The sequence below is a fragment of the Pieris rapae genome, chromosome 8, assembly GCF_905147795.1.
Source record: "Pieris rapae chromosome 8, ilPieRapa1.1, whole genome shotgun sequence".
Lineage (NCBI taxonomy): Eukaryota > Metazoa > Arthropoda > Insecta > Lepidoptera > Pieridae > Pieris > Pieris rapae.
In genome coordinates, this window is record NC_059516.1 from 8,538,407 (window position 1) to 8,556,472 (window position 18,066).

Genomic DNA, 18,066 nt, shown 5'->3' on the forward strand with positions numbered 1-18,066 from the left:
ATACAAGTGTCTAAACGGGCACGAGGCTCACGTTATGTTAAGTGATACCACTTTAAAACTTGTTAACTAAGCAGTATATTTCTATGTATTCTCGTCTATTTTATTGATAACTAACTATTTTTATAGCCGAATAGATTCAGTTCACCGTCGAACACAATCAGATATATCCGAAATGGCTTCAAACGATTACTTGACTAACCAGTGTTAATTATTTTAAATATAAATTTATATTGTGAAAACATGTATATTCAGAGTAATTGCGTAATTATTTACTATAATAGAAAAGAAAATAGTACACAAGAACAGAGTGAATACATTCTTATGATAAATATCCTTTTTAGTAACATATAGGTTATTTTTAAATTACTTATTAGTATTTCGTTAGAATTGATCGGATATCGAGTTAATTAATTAAAAAAACTTACTCTAAAAGTGCTACGAATGAGTACTTATCATCTGGATTGGAGGCGGCTAAAAATATTAAAAATAATATTTTTATTTAGAATTAGACACATAATATTTGTATTATCGAGTAATTATTACAGCCATGGCGGTGACATATTACATAATCATTAAAACAATATTTACACTACCTTTAACACAAAACTGAGTTAAAACTATGGAATTAATAAAAACTATCAGGAGCTGAGAAAATGTAAGAAACATTTCAAAATTAATTACATTTCTACAACTGATGGAATATTTCAATTTAATTGCAGAAATCAAATGTTTGCATAACGTGCCTTTCGTAATTGTATGTGGAAATTGCATGTAGTATGTGGAATAAATGTGTTTTTATACACGCAGAGTATCACTTAATATTAATAGGGTGTTACAACAAAGTAGGATATTATTAAGGACTGGAAATATTTAAACATTTTATAAATATTAATAATAAACCTTTTAATAAATTACAACGCACCGCAACAAAGAATTCTGACTTAACTATATCCACATCTTCTTACTGTTAGTAATTTGAAAGTTGCTGGAGCAGTATTAGCCTAGTGACTTCAGCCTGTGATTCTCAACCTTAAGCTGTAGGATTGATCCCCGGCTGTAAACCAATATAATTTCTTTCTTTGTCCGCATTCAACGGTACATAATGAGCAAACCTGCTTGTCTTAGATCCACAAAGTCGACGGCGTGTGTCTGGCACAGGAGGGTGATCACCTACTTGCCCAATAGATTGATCATGAAACAGATACAGAAATCTATAAAGGACGTTTTTTTAACGAAGTTGATAAATATTTTCAAAAACTAAAGTCTTCTAAATTAATTGGAATCAAATGTCACAATTGAGTAGCAAGATTGCCGGCTCAAGGCAATGTCGACGAAATCGTTAGTTAAATAAGCTTTTGAAGACTCCTTGAAGTCTTCTGGGACGGGTCAAGATTTTCCTTTTATTTCGGGAGTAACGTCTAATATTTTGAAGGGCGATTTAAAGTGATCTCGAGACATATAAATTCTCGCTCAATTACGTCTGTTCACGGGCTATCTATCTAAAATTATTTGAAGGCGTTTCTACGAAAAAGTTATCCAAATTTCAAAAAAATTGTAATCTGTGCAAGGTCCGGCAAGCATGCCTTAGATATTCCAATTGAAGCGATTGACTAGCCTTGGTTGTTTAGCAGCTTCTTTTCCATAAGGACCTAATATTTTTTTACTAAGCCTCAATAACTAGATATAATGTTTCTTTGGTTTTCGGTGCTCTTGTTGGCTTTATATATCAGTGTCTGAAGCCTTTTTAGTAGACATACTACTCGATCTTCTGAATATCAGAGATGCTGGTATAGAAAACATCTTGAAACGGGAAGTTATTTAAGTCTAGCTACATCAAAGCTATAAAGCTATTTTTATTCGGACGTGGCTACTATGGAAATAATGAAGCCAACCACGAGGTTGTTTGAAGTATACAAAGCCACATATCGCCAAATACCTGTTTAAGGGCTGCCATGGATTTTTTTAGACTTTAGTGTTTCAGTAACATTGCAATTCAAACCTAAAATTCAACTGCAATTGTACGTGAACCAAAACAAATGAGACTTATCATTTTCAGAAGTTACTAAAGTATAAAAATGAATGTAAAACTGCGGTTTTACGATGTGAATCTCTTTTATATGCAAAACTTATCAAAACACGTAATAGAGTCACGTTCACACTGAAACAGTAATTTAGGAAATAACGACATATTAATATTTTATGACTTTCATGAACATTGTGAATGCTGTAGAGTTTTATGTATTTTATTGAACTATTCAAGCTAATAAATGTGTTCATTTCTCCTAATATCTAAGCTGATTTTTAGAATGTTTCTGAAAAATTGGAAAGGTGAATAATAATATAAGAGTCAAACTAATGTAAGACATTTATATATATATAACTAGTGTATGACATTTTACAGTACGTAGTAAATTGAATTTCTTTAAAAAAATAGCGTATCAATTCTTAATAGGCTGGCAACCCACTCACGAGCCCTCTGCGTTTGCTGCATAAAAAAAATTATGCCCAGCGTCTTGCTGACCACCATTGCTGAAAAGCACTCATTGTTAAAATATTGTTTATGTTCTTTAAAGATTCATTTAATGTACATTAGAAAGTAAAATGTAAAGTAAACTATACATCTTTTTTAGTAAATAACAAAAGAATGTCTTAATTTTAATTTAAAACTTTAGCAGCTTTAACAGCTTTGCTGAAAAATATCTAGAAAGTTCTTTGAAAACTATATGTAAACGAAATTCATCTACAATCCTCGCTCTCTTAGGACAAAGAACCTAAACGTAATATAATTATACGGAAACGCGGAAAATTCACAACTTCTTAGGATTTAGATTTATAGTGTGTACAAATGGTGAATTTAAAATAGGTTTGAGTTTCGAAAGGTATCGAGGGAGTGGGTTTGCAAGAATAAATTCATTTTCTTAAAAAGACAAAGATCGTACTATTTCCTAGCAAAGATTTGAATGTTCACAATATTTATAAGCTTGTTTAATAGATATAAAAAAATATGAAGCTTTAACGTAATAGTGCTGTTATAATAATATCCCTCTAAAAACAAGAAGATATCAAATATATCCGGTATAGAGGAGTTCGCAGAAAAACCTGCTGCCCGCTGAAGTATATCCGAACAAATTTGACTCAAATTCGATTTAAGAAAAGAGTTGATTTAAATATCTTAAAGTTAAGTGGACTAACTAATTGACATAAACATACAAACTCCCCTCAAACGAAATGTATGTTTATATTATATGTAAAGATGTTAAACATATTTTTTGTATGATTTTTAGTTATATCGCCCCCGCCCATGGACACTCTGATTGCAAGAAGGCTCTTTTAAGAATTAGTACGCTATTTTTTAAAGGCCATAAGAACATTCTAATTTCTGCTGTATATTTTCTATATACTTCAATTTATTATTTTTTAATAATAATATAATAAATTAAAAATAAATAACCCGTCGTTTCCTTCGTACTTTAAAATAGTCGTGTTAATCTGTCTTACAAATCAGTTTGGCTCTTACGTAATTTGCGTGTAAAATAATTGAGGTATTATTAATATGTGAATTTAACCAAATACACAAATATATGATACAATTATTTACATATATGTTAAAATTTGATATCCTTATCCCGTTATATGCGATAGTAAAGATTACACTAGGACCGTAATTTCAAGATTTATGAGATTCGTTTATCACTTTTTACTCCACACGTAAGCTCGTCGTACGGAGACTCAAGGTTGCATATTTATTAGCATTAAAAACTTTGTCTTTACTGCGAATATATACCCAGTGTAACAAGGAATAAAATATTTAATTTAATTCGTATTTTTCCAAAATTATATATTATGTTGCAGATTTAAAGCGATTTATATTATATAAACCAGGCCGCTGGGTTTGTCATCGTCCGCTATTTGGATTTTATTTTAATTTAGGCTCCAATCAGAGAGAAATTAAACTTAACAATCTAACGCACTACTGACAAATTGACGTTTACACATTGACAATTACCTCTGATATTGCGTGGCGTTGTCATGCCTATAAAGCTAAGATATCGTGTTCTATTGTTACGTTATCTCTGACATATATTTATATATAATATGCATGTCATGACAATGACGCATCTAGTATTCAGTTTATATTTGTTTGATTGCCTACAAGCGCTGTATATCATCACCCTCTGTCTTCCGTGTTAAATTAGTTGTATGATTTTGTTTTATACATAAATAAAATTATCGTATTACTCAAATATTCAAACTGAAAAGTTCAATATTCTATTAATTTCTCACACTCGTGTTTTAAACTACAGCTTAGCTGTAACAATGAACGTTCAAATATATAAAACTATTATGAACACAAAATACACAAATCTTGTTATAGAATCCAGACTTTCATAAAGGTTGTATGCAAAATCCAGTAATTCTCATATTGAATTCAATAGCCCAGCATATTAAGGAGCTTACCAGTACAACCGAAATACCCGAAGGTAGGACTTATTCTGAATCCAACAGGGCTGACACAAAGGTCGATTTAAAAATAAAATATAAATCTAATCTACTATTGTATAGTCAAAATGTGCGTGGATAACATACACGCTTTCAAACCGCCCCTTGATTTAATATGTCGGCGATATCTTTGTCTTAAATTTGCTTAACAGTAAAGCTCGAGTAGTGTGTCCTTTTGATACGTAGACCCAAGATTTCAACCATTGATTCAATTATTATTTAACCAATTCTGCCAACGTTTAATAACTAAACCCAATGTTATATGATTCTCTCAAAATCCGTAGCGCTCATGTCAAGAAATGGGAATTACGTGGTACGAAAACACAATGTGATCGAACTCGCTTTGACGCTACCCGATATATATGGCTTATATTTACTTTATACTTGAAGAAAAAAAAAGTACATGACGCGTATGTTTATACATAAACACTGTATACTATATTATATATACAATCTAATATAATAATAGGTTTACGGGCCATCCCTTGAGGTATTTGTAATAATTAGCGTATCTCGATGCACGATAAGACTGTTTCCAGTTAAATTGCAATTTCGTTAATATTAATGGAGCTATACCGTTATAATATTTTGTTAAATTAATATTATTCAAGAGAAAATAGTTCTCTATTTTCGTTCCTACTATATCCTCTGTTCCTCCCCTTTGTGGGAGATAGATGGCAAAGAAATTCTGGTTGAAGTGACACTCGGAAAACTTGGTGGAGATCGGATGTCTACTTTCTGAAATTTATCGTTACACGTCGAGAATATAAATAAGGTTTTACCCGTATCACCGAAATATTCGCTATTCTTTAATTGAGCATCTTTCCAACGGATGTGGAACCAGTCTTACTAACCTCTGCAGTCTTCTAGCATTGTAAATATCTTTTTTCGGTACTTACGATATCTACTAGTTCCCAGCCTAAGCCCCGATGTCTGTAAAACAAAGACAATAAGGTGTTATTTTGTAGTGAAATAGCTGTTGTAGTTAAGTGAAATGAATAAGATCACATCAAGTCGAAATTAAACTTTATTTTATCATATTAGTAATCAAGTCAAAAACCAATGTTTAAAAAAGGAGAATTTCAATTTACATTTACTAACAAATACGAAATCTAGGGGGCAACGCGGGTGAGAACTGGCACGAAACTCCGCACTCGACAGCCCTCTGGCATTGAGTGTCCATGGGCGGCGATACCACTTAACATCACGTGGGCCTCCTACCCGTTTGACCCAGTTCTATAAAAATAAAAATAAAATTGTGAGGAATAACCATTACGTTTTGCGAAACAGAATGTCATGATAATATAGTAACAAACGGTTAGCGGGCAAAATAGTAGAACACATTTACAGTTTGGTCAGAACAAAATACAAACTGTCACCGTGTTTTAAGGCGTGTAAAGTGAATGGTTGAAATTATGAAAAATATCAGCGCAAATACATGGCTGTAGTGTCAAAGGACGACGATAAATTGCATCGAACATTTACCAAAATTAATTCAATAGAAAAAGGCGGGCGACTTAGATATTTGGGCTGCACAAATATAATTATTTTTGAGAATTACACGGAATAATTTTTATACTACGCTAATTAATAGATGATAATCTCTATAAAGTCTATCAAAGCTCATCGTAGATGAAAAATAAAATTCCCCTGAGAGCACATTATAATCTACGTTGTTTTATGTGATTGACGATAAATTGTGATATTTTATTCGATAGTAGAGCAATTTTGTCTAGACGACACTGAAAATTGAGGGGATTATTTTATACTGAGTTTTCCAAGCGTATAATGGTTCTATTAAAATAACCGTAGTTCTTGGTATAAAATTTGTATCAACAATCAAAAAGCCTTTTGATCAATTGTTTTTGTTAATAATTTTTTTTTTATAGATGGAGTTATAATATTTTATTCCTGTGCTTCAGATTTATGTATTGGCTTCTTAATAATTTGTTTTTTTTTCTACTAATAGATGATCAACCTTCAATGACACACGCCGTTGCCCTTTGGTTCTAAGGCAGGTTGCCTCACGATGTTTTCCTTCACCGTTCCATTGGTGTTGTTGTAATACAGAAAAAGCATTGTTGGGCGCCTTTCTCGAACCTAATTCGCTGTTTTGCTGATGATTTTTTTTCTGCTTTACGTAAAAATTTCTAGTAATTTTATTAAATTTTTACTGGGTGCCTGTTTTATGTTATATATGTTTAAATTGTATTTTTTAATTTTTAATTTGTATTTTTTGAAAAACTTATGTTTACTTTAAATGTCACACATTTTAGATGGAAGATTTTGTAAGATAATCCTTAGATTTAGTACTATGTGTGAAAATAAAAAAATACCTTGATTAGTCTCCCTCAGACACTGAATTAGTCGGTAAGACAGTTAATTTGTTTCGTCTAGGACGTGTTAATATGCTTAAGCTTCCAATGCAATTCATAACACATTTTATACACACACTTCGATGGATATAATATGTTCATGTTCCATGTGATTGTACACACATTACTTTGTATATAAAAACGAATATAATGGTATAAAATTGGTGTTTCAAATAAATAGGCTATAACGTATCGACTGGCATCCTGTTAATATGTAAAACAAATTAGAATTAACTTTTGTTCGACTTACAACCATTCATTGACCAAGACCAGCCTATACCTAGTCGGTCTATCAGAGCCATTTTGTTGGATTAATATTCATTGTAGGTCGTATCCCGATGCAAGTCATGAAACACCTTGTTCCAACAAACTGAAGAGTATGTCTTTCTCAATCACACTCTTTCCAGGGTTAAAAAACATAATGGCTATTGGTAAGTGAATGCTCTCTTGGCTTCGTATTCAATCTCCTCACACAATTTAGCTGCAATTATCTGGAAAATTGTTAATTTTCCAAGATTATGATAAATCACGTTTGATTTTAGCGTCCTTGTATCATCTACACTGGTTGGATAAGTCTGATCGGAGTTTTGGAAGTCCGCTATCATATTTTGAATAAATTATGGCCACAATTTAGGTGAAAGTGCTGGGTCGAACGTTCGTTGACGCTGATGGGCCCGCTGCTTCATTTATGGAATTTTATAATCCGATGTAAAATATTCCCGATTTATATTAGCAGGCATTGCGGTAAGATGTCTATGATAGTGCGTGGTGTTGCCATCTAATAAAGCAAATGACATCGTGGTCTATTATTTCATATATTATTATAATGTATTTATTAATATATTTAGTATAATTTGTTAACGTCGAATCTTCGTATACGAAAAAGAGTAAAACAGTATAATTGAAATATGATACACAGAAATCAGCTTGTCACAACGACGGTAGACATGTATAATGTAGAACAATTCTGTTTTAATTTAAACCCATACCATTCGCTTAACTATTAATTACTTAGTTGTAACGTGAAAGTACTGAGTCATAATTTAAAATTAAATGCGCCGCTTCGCGTAATGTCGTCATAACTCAACTTCTACCACATAAAGTGGTCAGATACTATTTATTATCACAACACTGTTTTTGCGAATCGCGTTGTACTTTATAATTTATACGTGTTGTTCACTAAAAGTACTCTCAACGATACTAGTGGCCACAAATCAAACGTGTTAAATCGATACTTGGAAATTTATTAGCTTTGAGAACTTATTTCGGTAGTTTTTATGAGGAATACTAACGTGGCCACGGTATAAACTTGATATATAGTAGGAAAATATATTCTGTTTTTAATTTAAGAAACAAATCAATTTTTTTTCAATGGAAATAGTTTTAACTTTGTGCCAGTAAAAGGTAGGAAACTACACGCGAGAAAATATAAGCAAATACATCAAAAAGAAGCAAAGGGATATGCTAGTTAAAAACAAAATATTTACATAAACATTAATTCTTAATATTATTATCGATTATGGCTCAAAACACGTTTGCTTAAACTTTCGGACATGTCAAATGGATATCCAGACCTAGCTTGTTTATTAGAATGCTCAATCTGGATATCGGTATTGACCAAATCGCGTTCATGGGGGGGGGATGGGTATCTAGAGGGTACACGAAATTAAAATTTTGATAAAAGATTCGGGCAATCAACCTCATAGTTAATTAATTTGGGTGAGCCAGCAATTTTTGTATCTATTTTCTTAACAAAAACTTATAGTATAATTATTTTCTAATAATTTTCAGTTTAAAGTAAAAGTTTTAATAAATCGAAATAACTACAAAACCACTGTAACTTTGTTCATCTCAGTTTCAACTCGCATTCCACTTTTTTCCCAGCCTCAGGACATAATTTGAATTTCCGGGACGTTTCGCAGTTAAAAAAGAACGATTGCCGTAGAAAACAGAACGAATGGCCTACGAAGGTAATAGTCGTTGAAACGATTGACACGAAGTGTAATGCGTCTATCGCAATGTTATTGCAATGTTGTCACCTCGTAGATTTTTATGTTACAACTAGTCTAGGCGTGTTAGTCTGTAGTTATAGATTGAATTAATATCAAAGAGAACGGAAAGGCTGCCCGTTCTATAAACAAAATAAAAAGATTATATGCTTGATACGGTTCACACATTCAACAGCAATTTTTTGATTATTAAACATTTAATAATAATAATAATAGCCTTTTTTATCGGACATTTCGGCGTATTCTTTATTTTTATTTTTCGTAGATTGATTCTTTCTTCCATTTCTGCTTGTCCGCTTGCCAGGTGGCAAAGGCCTCCTCCAATCTACTCCATTCTGGCCTTTCTAAGGCCACTTTACCCCATGTTGTTCCCGCGACTTTTCTAATGTCGTCGTCCCATCTTTTTTGTGGTCTACCTCTCTTTCTCTTTCCATCTCTTGGGTACCATTGTGTGACTATTTTACTCCATTTATCCTTTCCCCTTCTTCCTGATCATGTGACCTGCCCATTTCCATTTTTGTCTTCTTATTTTCAGAGCCACTTCCTGTATCCCAGTCCTTCTTCTGATGTCGCTTCTCCTTACTTTGTCTTTTTTTTTTATCTCAGTCATGCTCCTTTCCATGGCATGTAATTAGCATTAAACATTTAAGGACACAAAAATATAATATGCACTTGTATTGGACTCCACAAAAAATTAATTATTCTCAAATGGTGGAGCTCTCTTATAGTGAATCTAGAATAAATTTACGAGATATATGAGGTTGTATGGAGTGTAAGAAATTTTACCGAGTAATTTATCCATCTTTGTTTGTCTTGGGTATGGTAAATAATAGCTAGCTTGCTAGGGTTGCCTGGAAGAGATCGCTTGTTAGCGATAAAGCCGCCCGTTGCATCCCTTGTAATTTATATATACTGTGTTATTTGTATTTCTTTAGCAACGAAGTGTAAATAAATAAATAAATAAATAATAAGAAGATAGAGGTAAGGAGGGACCTCAATATATCACATTATATTTTCTAGGGTCCTCAGAGGTATATATTTAGTTAAAAATATCATAAAATAATTATATTAAAACCTCATTCGACTCACAAGTTAATCAATGTCGGTCTCATGTGTAAAAGCCAGCGTCAAACGTAATTAAATTTAAATATTGTAAAGCCAAACCAAACGAGGAACTGAAATTAATACATAGGCACGCCCCGAGGGAACTTTGATTATACTAAATTATATTAAACCGAATCGGCCCTTGGGTATTGACCAGTTTTCTTAGGAAACGCTTAAGTTGTAATTGATATTTCGAATCTTTAATAGGTAAATAGTAATAATCGCCTGAAATCGTGTATAAATTTTTTATCAAGAATACAGGCATCTGAGGCCAAGACTGACTTCATAGCAGTTTGTTTTTTGTTATATTAGTAGTTGTAGTCACGGAAGATGTGCGTCTATTATATCGGTATAATTAAGACATGTGGGAAAGAGATTACTGTTTTAATAATTATTGTTCTGCCGTCAATCGACCCCAGAATTAGGATACGCCGCATTAACTGCTAAGCCTGCAACACAAATAAACAAAAATATTAAGAGGGGTTTACAGAATGCATACCATCCTAGTTTATATACACGGTACATAGTCCGATTCACCAGAGTATAATCTATTTATAATATCGTATGCATCATCGTTAGGAAATCGTCATCATAATCTATACAATACATACAGAATTCATTCATTCACGAAACTACCTTTTGGAAGGGGCAACTAGAATCACCTTTATATTTTATTTAATGTTCAAAAGTGCCTTTTAGGTGGTCTAATTGGAATAAATGATTTGATTGATTGATTGATTGATTGAAAGCTCTTTGTCGACTTTAGCTCATCAAGTACAATTCGCTATCGCAATCTATTTGTGATTCTTGCGTCCAACTTCGAACCCCTGCAGCGTTTTCTCGTGCCACCAGGCACAGCTCTGTAAGGACCTTGGGGTTCTGTCGTCTGGCATTCGGTGCACATGCCCCAACCCCTTGAACCTGTTGCATCTTATGAATTGGGCGATTGTGGATTCTCCGAGAGCAAACTCGTCCTTCTTGGTTTCAAAACCATAAGTAAGTATTTGGGTGCAGGAGAGTTTTGTTCATAACAAGCGTGGTATTCTTTCTGAGAAGTCGCTCATATTGGTAATTTACATGAGGCAAGGAATTCTCATCTTAATTTTATCAATAAAATAAGAGAAATGCCTGCCACATTGTAGGCATTACGAGATTTCATACGAATGTCAAACTTATTCTTGATTAAACATTAAATCTTGAAACCGTAATAAAATAAATCAAATGTTAACTTTAATATTAAATTGGCTAAAGTTTTCCAGGCATTAGCAAAGTCTCGTGTATCGTTCAGTTATTTTTGCTGATTAAATTTTCATTTCATTAAAATATTTCAGAGAACTCTGCGGCTGAATATTGTTAAACCGTATTTCAATCTAGATTTTATTTGTTACTTTATGTTGAGATTTTCTTTGTTACAGAATTAATAACAACGCAGAAGCGCTGCGATTAGTTTCTTTTATTTGTACATTTTTATTCATTTCTTAATACTACGTCGGAACAAAACAATTTCTATTTAAGAAAGGTAGTTAGTGTATTGCCAGTACGAGCCGTATTACTCTCAGTTAAAGCAATTCTTATTTCAGTTATTGACTCAATTATAAGTTAATATTGCCGGTTTTGATTCACACCTCAATTTCTGCTATCAGAGACTGGCATACCTACCACATAAAAACCTCCTAGGGTAGTTCCCACCAGGCCGCGTTAGTGAGACTTCGGCGTGACTCTCGCAGCTGCTCGCTGCACCAGGATAGAACCAGACAGGGATTAAACTTTAAAAGATAAGGATTAATAGCTGTGTACTAATAAGTGTATATTATTTCAGAGAACTACAAAAAAGCTACATTGCATGACCCTGCGACATATTGTAAGCAAAAAACGTTTAGTTTGTACAAGCCGTATACAAATGCCAATAGGTACAATAATGAAGAAAGATAAAAACACGTATTCATGTTGAAAAGAAATATTGCACGTTCAATATCGGGGTGTAATCCATCAAGTTTTTAAAAGTATGGATGTGTTGGAAATTCCCAAAATGATTTATCGCTCGAAGTTTGGCGTGTGAGATGGCATTACTTGCTGTCATTTGAATTTGTTAAAAATGTCATTTAGGCGCCATTACGACTGGCGTATTCGGATCCTTTTGAGAAACAAAGAAATTTGGAAGTTAATAGGCGTTATTTTTATATATTATATAGATTAAAAGAATGTATAAAGATTTATTTTCCTGCGCCTCTTAGTCCAGTTAGCGAAAAAATATCTTGTCTTCGATTCCTGATGAAGGAATGTTTATGTCGGGTTTATTAGCACAGAAAGCTTATCAAATATATGCCCTAAAAACGTTATTATAATCAGCGCTAATATGTCATCGTATTTTTTAATTTAAATTAATAATCTATACTCCAAACATAAATATTCTATCTTTGGAGTCATCTGAAAGTTTTTAACTGATAAATAAAATGTAAGGAAAAGGTTATCAATTCGAAATTTAGTTTTTGTGTGTTTAATTAAATTATGAAATAAATTCTTCGTTCGTGTACCGATCTGGACTAAACAAACACTAAACTTCTAAAATATTCGAGCCCCTTATATAATTCAGTGAATTATTGTTAATATTCAATTCAATAGAAATATTACTGTTATGTATAATTTTCTGTACATTTTTGAGTGTAGTTTTTTTTTTTTTAATTTTTAATTTTGTCATTTAAATATTCCTATAGGTTGACGTTCGTAAAGCAGTCACATAAACAGTTTTATATATGATTCGGGCTGAGAGCCTCGGCTCTTGGGACCGTTTAGGGTGTCCGAAGAGTATTTAGGGGCATTTAAGTTGGGCCGGTGTCAGTCACTTGTCGCAAACAGGACTAAATTCGGTAAGATTGATGACCTGCTAATTTCAGTAAAGCCAACTTTCAAGATTGAATAGTTAAATATTCCATATTCGAAATGATAAGGGTTCTCTGACTAGATAAGATTTTAAATAATTAATTGCAGGGTAGGAGGATACTTTACCAATATAACGTATATCTACCTACAATTGGGTTTTAAACACATTTCACAATTTATTAAGATTTATAATGATACCTCTTTCGAACGAATTTTTCACCTATCATAGGTTGTCTAGTATAAAACTACTAATGTGATTATTACATAAATCAAACAAGTTTTTGCTTTAGTATTTTCTTAATATTAGAGGAATATTTAAGTGTTTAAGTTTTTAAGTCGATAAATAGAAATCATTTTCTAATGAAGCTTAATTCGCGTTTTACATTCAATACAATTGAAACTAGTTTTACAGACGTTTTAGTTTCTAAATAACCAATAAAGATTTAGATTTTTTTTCGACAACAGTCCATCTATCTATTATATATATTTTTTATTCATTGTCTATTACTCTAAATTTCTCGATTTTGGTGGATGTTTTGTTTGATGTTTAGAAATAAGGATAATGTAGAATAGGAATGTCGAAAGAATTTTCACAAAATACAGTCCAATTATATAACATCATGTATTTGTATATTTATTTAAAATGAAATAATAAACATATAACATTATAGTAACAAAACTTGCCCCAACCAAGGACCTTAACATAACCTATAAAATAAATCACAGCCTGGCCCTTTGATATTTCCGCCCTACATGCAAAGTCCTATAACTGAGCACGTACGAACAATTTTGTCCTAACTCATGCCCAGGGTTTCCCGGGATTAGCACGTCACTGCAATTCGCGTAGAATAATGCTTTGCATTTCATTTAATTAATTTTACGCGTCCTGGGACGGAGGCGGGACGTCAGTTATACTCAGACTTTCCGACAATATACGGTTGTTAGCGCTCGTTTCAGTCTGGAAGCGTTTATTTATGGTATTTTTTTGGTTATAGAGATGTTTACGGCGATTTTTTTAATGACGTTGGTTTTGCGTAGTTTGTTTATGTTTGAAGATTAACTGCAAGCTTCTCTTTCTCTAATTTGACTTAGGGTCCTTTAAAAAGGCGCGTACGAATTCTCAAAAGGCAACGCACTCGCTTTAGCATTGAGAGTGTTCATGGGCGATGATCACCACTTAACATCACATGAGCCTCCTGCTTGTTTGCTTTAAGTATAAAAAACGCAAAAGCCAAGCGTAAAACGTTGCGGCTACGTACATATTATATGTGACACGTCGGGCTTTTTTATTTCAATCAAACGTCGAGTAAAATAAGTTTTTATATATTATAAGCATAGATATAAGCATAGGTCGGCCTAGTGGTGTACGATCTCAAACCTGAGGTTGTCCGTTCGAATCACAGCTGCACAGAAGACTGATGATGTAATCTGCGACCAACATCCATAACGGATTATATCACCACTAGATTATTATTACACATACATATTTTACCGGTAAAGTTTGGGAGCTGGTTTGGAGCTGTTTCGGAAACTGCTAAAACAGTTTGAAAATTATTAAACAAAAGTTTATTATACCTTGGTATTATATCAATAATAATAGTTTAGTGCTGTAAAATGCTAATCCTAACAACAACAATGTGAGGTATAAGAACGATAATATAATTAATGGGCAAGCCGGTTATTTTCTGTTTCACAGCGTGTCCTTGGATATAGGCCTCTTCTAAGAGCTTCCATTCTTATCGGTGTAAGATTAACGTAGCCACAGCTCTACTTTTATCATCTTTCCATATTTTTATTTGTCTTCCTCGTTTTCTTTTGTCACAGCGAGGAAGCCATTCCGTCGTTTTTTTCGTCCATTTATCTTTGTCTTCTACCATAATGTGTCCTGTCCACTTCCATTTTAATATTTTATAGGTCATCCTAATCTTATAATAAAATTAACTAAATGATGAGTAAAACTAGAAGAAGAAAAAGACTCATGTTTTTTTTATAGAAGTTGACATTTATGAATATTTAAAAATGTCCGTCATACATCTTCAATCACATGTCAATAAATAAATACATTTATTTATTGACACTACAAAAAAACACAATACATAAAAATTACAAGGGATGCAACGGGCGGCCTTATCGCTAATAAGCGATCTCTTCTAGGCAACCCTAGTAAGAAAAGAAAAAAAATATGAGTGCAAGAAGTGTATAAAAAGAAATATTTTTATATAGAAATTCACTCTAACCGTAAACGACAAAACCAGTGGCTCTACAACTCCTCTTTGTCTTGTCCTCAGTTTTGTATCTATTTTGTGTAGATTTTTATTTCTTAATAGGTAAGTCGATCACCAGCCTACTATGCCTGACATAGGGCGATAGAAATACGATATGGCGGTTTTCTCACTATGTTTATCTTCATAAATACACACAATGGTCCCGTGATTCCGCTCTGTACTAATATATCTCACAAAAATCTATAGATCGCTGCCATGTAATGTTTTCAAGGGGAAGGTGATTGGGTTCTTAAAGGCAAGGTGTTTTTATAGCGTAGGCGACTACCTAGATCATAGGTTTGAAATTAACGTGGGGAACATCACTTTAGATGTTATTAAATACAAGAAAAAGAAGCCTAACGTTTAAATCGTTGTATTTTTTGGATAGGAATTTTTACAAATATTGGTGTCTAACTAGCTCTACGCTGTCATTTTTCTAAATGTGTTTTTCTAAATGTGGGATTTGATAACAAGTCTTGTTAGTCAATAGATCAAATAAATAAAATATAAGATGACATTTGCATGCCTATTCATATGTGGCGGATTTTTGTAATTTATGTAACTAATTGTAAGACTAATTCTAGCAAATAAATGATTTGAATTTGAATTTGAAAAAAATACACAGAATTAAAGAGAGAGCTTTTCGTATCGACTTAGATTATTTTAGCAAAATATACTTCAAAGATATTTATTAAAATTTCTTGATGTATATTTAAGTAATCCTAAGATATTTGCTGAGAAAATAGCTTGATGCGTTTTAAAACTGAAATGCTTTCAAGATTTATTTCAATAATACTTTTCTTCGAGATATAAAAGTTAAGAATAAATAAGAGAATAAAATAACAGATTTATTTTATATAAAGGTAATCCGATCAGACAAAGATATACTTAGACTAGAATATATGGAATATTTTTATTGTTAAAATATTCAGTATTCTGGTGCACGCCTGCTTTGATCTAATGCTGCAAGTTTGTTGATCTATTTAATTCTTACATAATTATTATATTTTTACAGTTACTACAAATATATTAATACCTACAATGATAATTCAACAATAAAAATACAATTATTTATCTTCATCTTATATTAATAATATATCAAGCAGCTCTGGTGAACTCAGCCAGTACAAACAAATAGGTAGTCCAAATCATATTAACTACGTATATTACTCGTGTGGGTGGCGCCTCGCTAAGTAAGTTGCAGAAAGCGTTGTACATCCAACAGTTGCGACCTCTGCGTCACATTCTTTAGTTGAAATCCGTAGACCTAGTATCTACACTGATATACCAAGGCTAAACTGGTCTACTATCCCATGATACGCTCCATACTGTTGAGTTAGCGGATGAATTTATTTTGTACTCACTGTAACATGAGACTGATTTGGCTTCGTATGGGCCTACACCATTGCACTTCTGACTATACCATTGTATAAGTTTTTATTGGAAAACAAGATCGCTAAAAATTAGCCTGTTTCTGCAGTACCATTATCTCAAAAGTAAGACGTAATTCTATGAAACTGTATGATACAATTTTAGCCGTGTCTACGCCGGTAAGCTGGCAAATCTTCTTTACTGAACTGCAGAGCTTCACCTCTTCGAAGATAATATATATTTGTGCCATCGTGCTGATGTATTTTCTATGCGGAATGTTTGTTTACATACAAGACTTGTATAACAATCTATTATAGTGCCAATTGGAGGATACAATGGTTATCTAAATGTCTGTATCAGGCGCTTACATATGAAATTGACGTTTTGTCGTACTGGCCACTTTTAACTTTTTTCTTTGGTTAGGTTCTAAATTCAAATTAATAACCTATTTATATCCAGATTATCTATACAAATTGCCAACTTCATAGGTAATGACCAAATATAATATATTTTTAACATACGGTAGTCATATGCGCCTAAGCTTCGACTCGGATTCTTACTTACTCAGTCACGGTTAATAAATAGTGACTCTGATTTACTTAGCTTCGCTTATCGACCTATTAAATGATAGGAAAAAGCCGCCACACGCCGCATACGATCTAAAGAGTCCATATATTCTTAACGAACTATATATTATTAACGTATGTCTTAGCTACCATTAAGTTAGTTACAAGATCTATCAATATTTACAGTATCAATACATGCCATAATGAACTACTCGTGTTTATTGTTTACAAATTAAACAATTGTCACAGAAATCGCTCGGAATACTAAAGTTTTGATGATAACGCTCTTAGTGTTAACTAGTGTTTAACTAAGCTTTTCACAAAGCTTTGATAGTTTTATTGATTCAGGCTGTGTTTTAGGGTGAGGTCTAGTATAAATAGAATAATATTAGCTCTTATTTTGTCTTTGTATAAGCCCAACGGAGGTTTCGTTTTAGTGCTGTTTTTACTTCGTTACACTAAGCAGGAACTATGGGGTCTTAATTCTCAAACTTTGGCGACCATTAAAGCACACCATACAAAGCTACAGATGTGTCGAAGATCGATGGTACGATGTATTATAGGGATGAAAATAAAAGATAAAATAAAGAATACAACATTAAGCGAATGGGCAGGGCACATGGCAAGAGGAACAGAAAGGTGGCAAGAAAAGCAAGAAAGTATAAAACAGGTCACCACGGTACAAAAAACATAGAAGAGGAAGACAATTTAGAAGGTGGACACATTAGAATTAGGAAACAGCATGGCAGATAGTGGCACAGTGCAGACAGAAATGCTTGGAGGATTTAGAAAAGGCCAAAAAAGGAAACAAATAAGCACGAATATCTAGATTGATAGATATAGAAATAAAGATGTGTTGTAATCTAAAAAGTATCTGAAATGAAATGGATTAAAACTCATTGGAGCAATTATTTTTTTTTTGTCAAAGATTAATCAAAGTACATTTAAAAATTATATACTAAGCTAGTATATGCATACTTTGTAGACAATATGATAT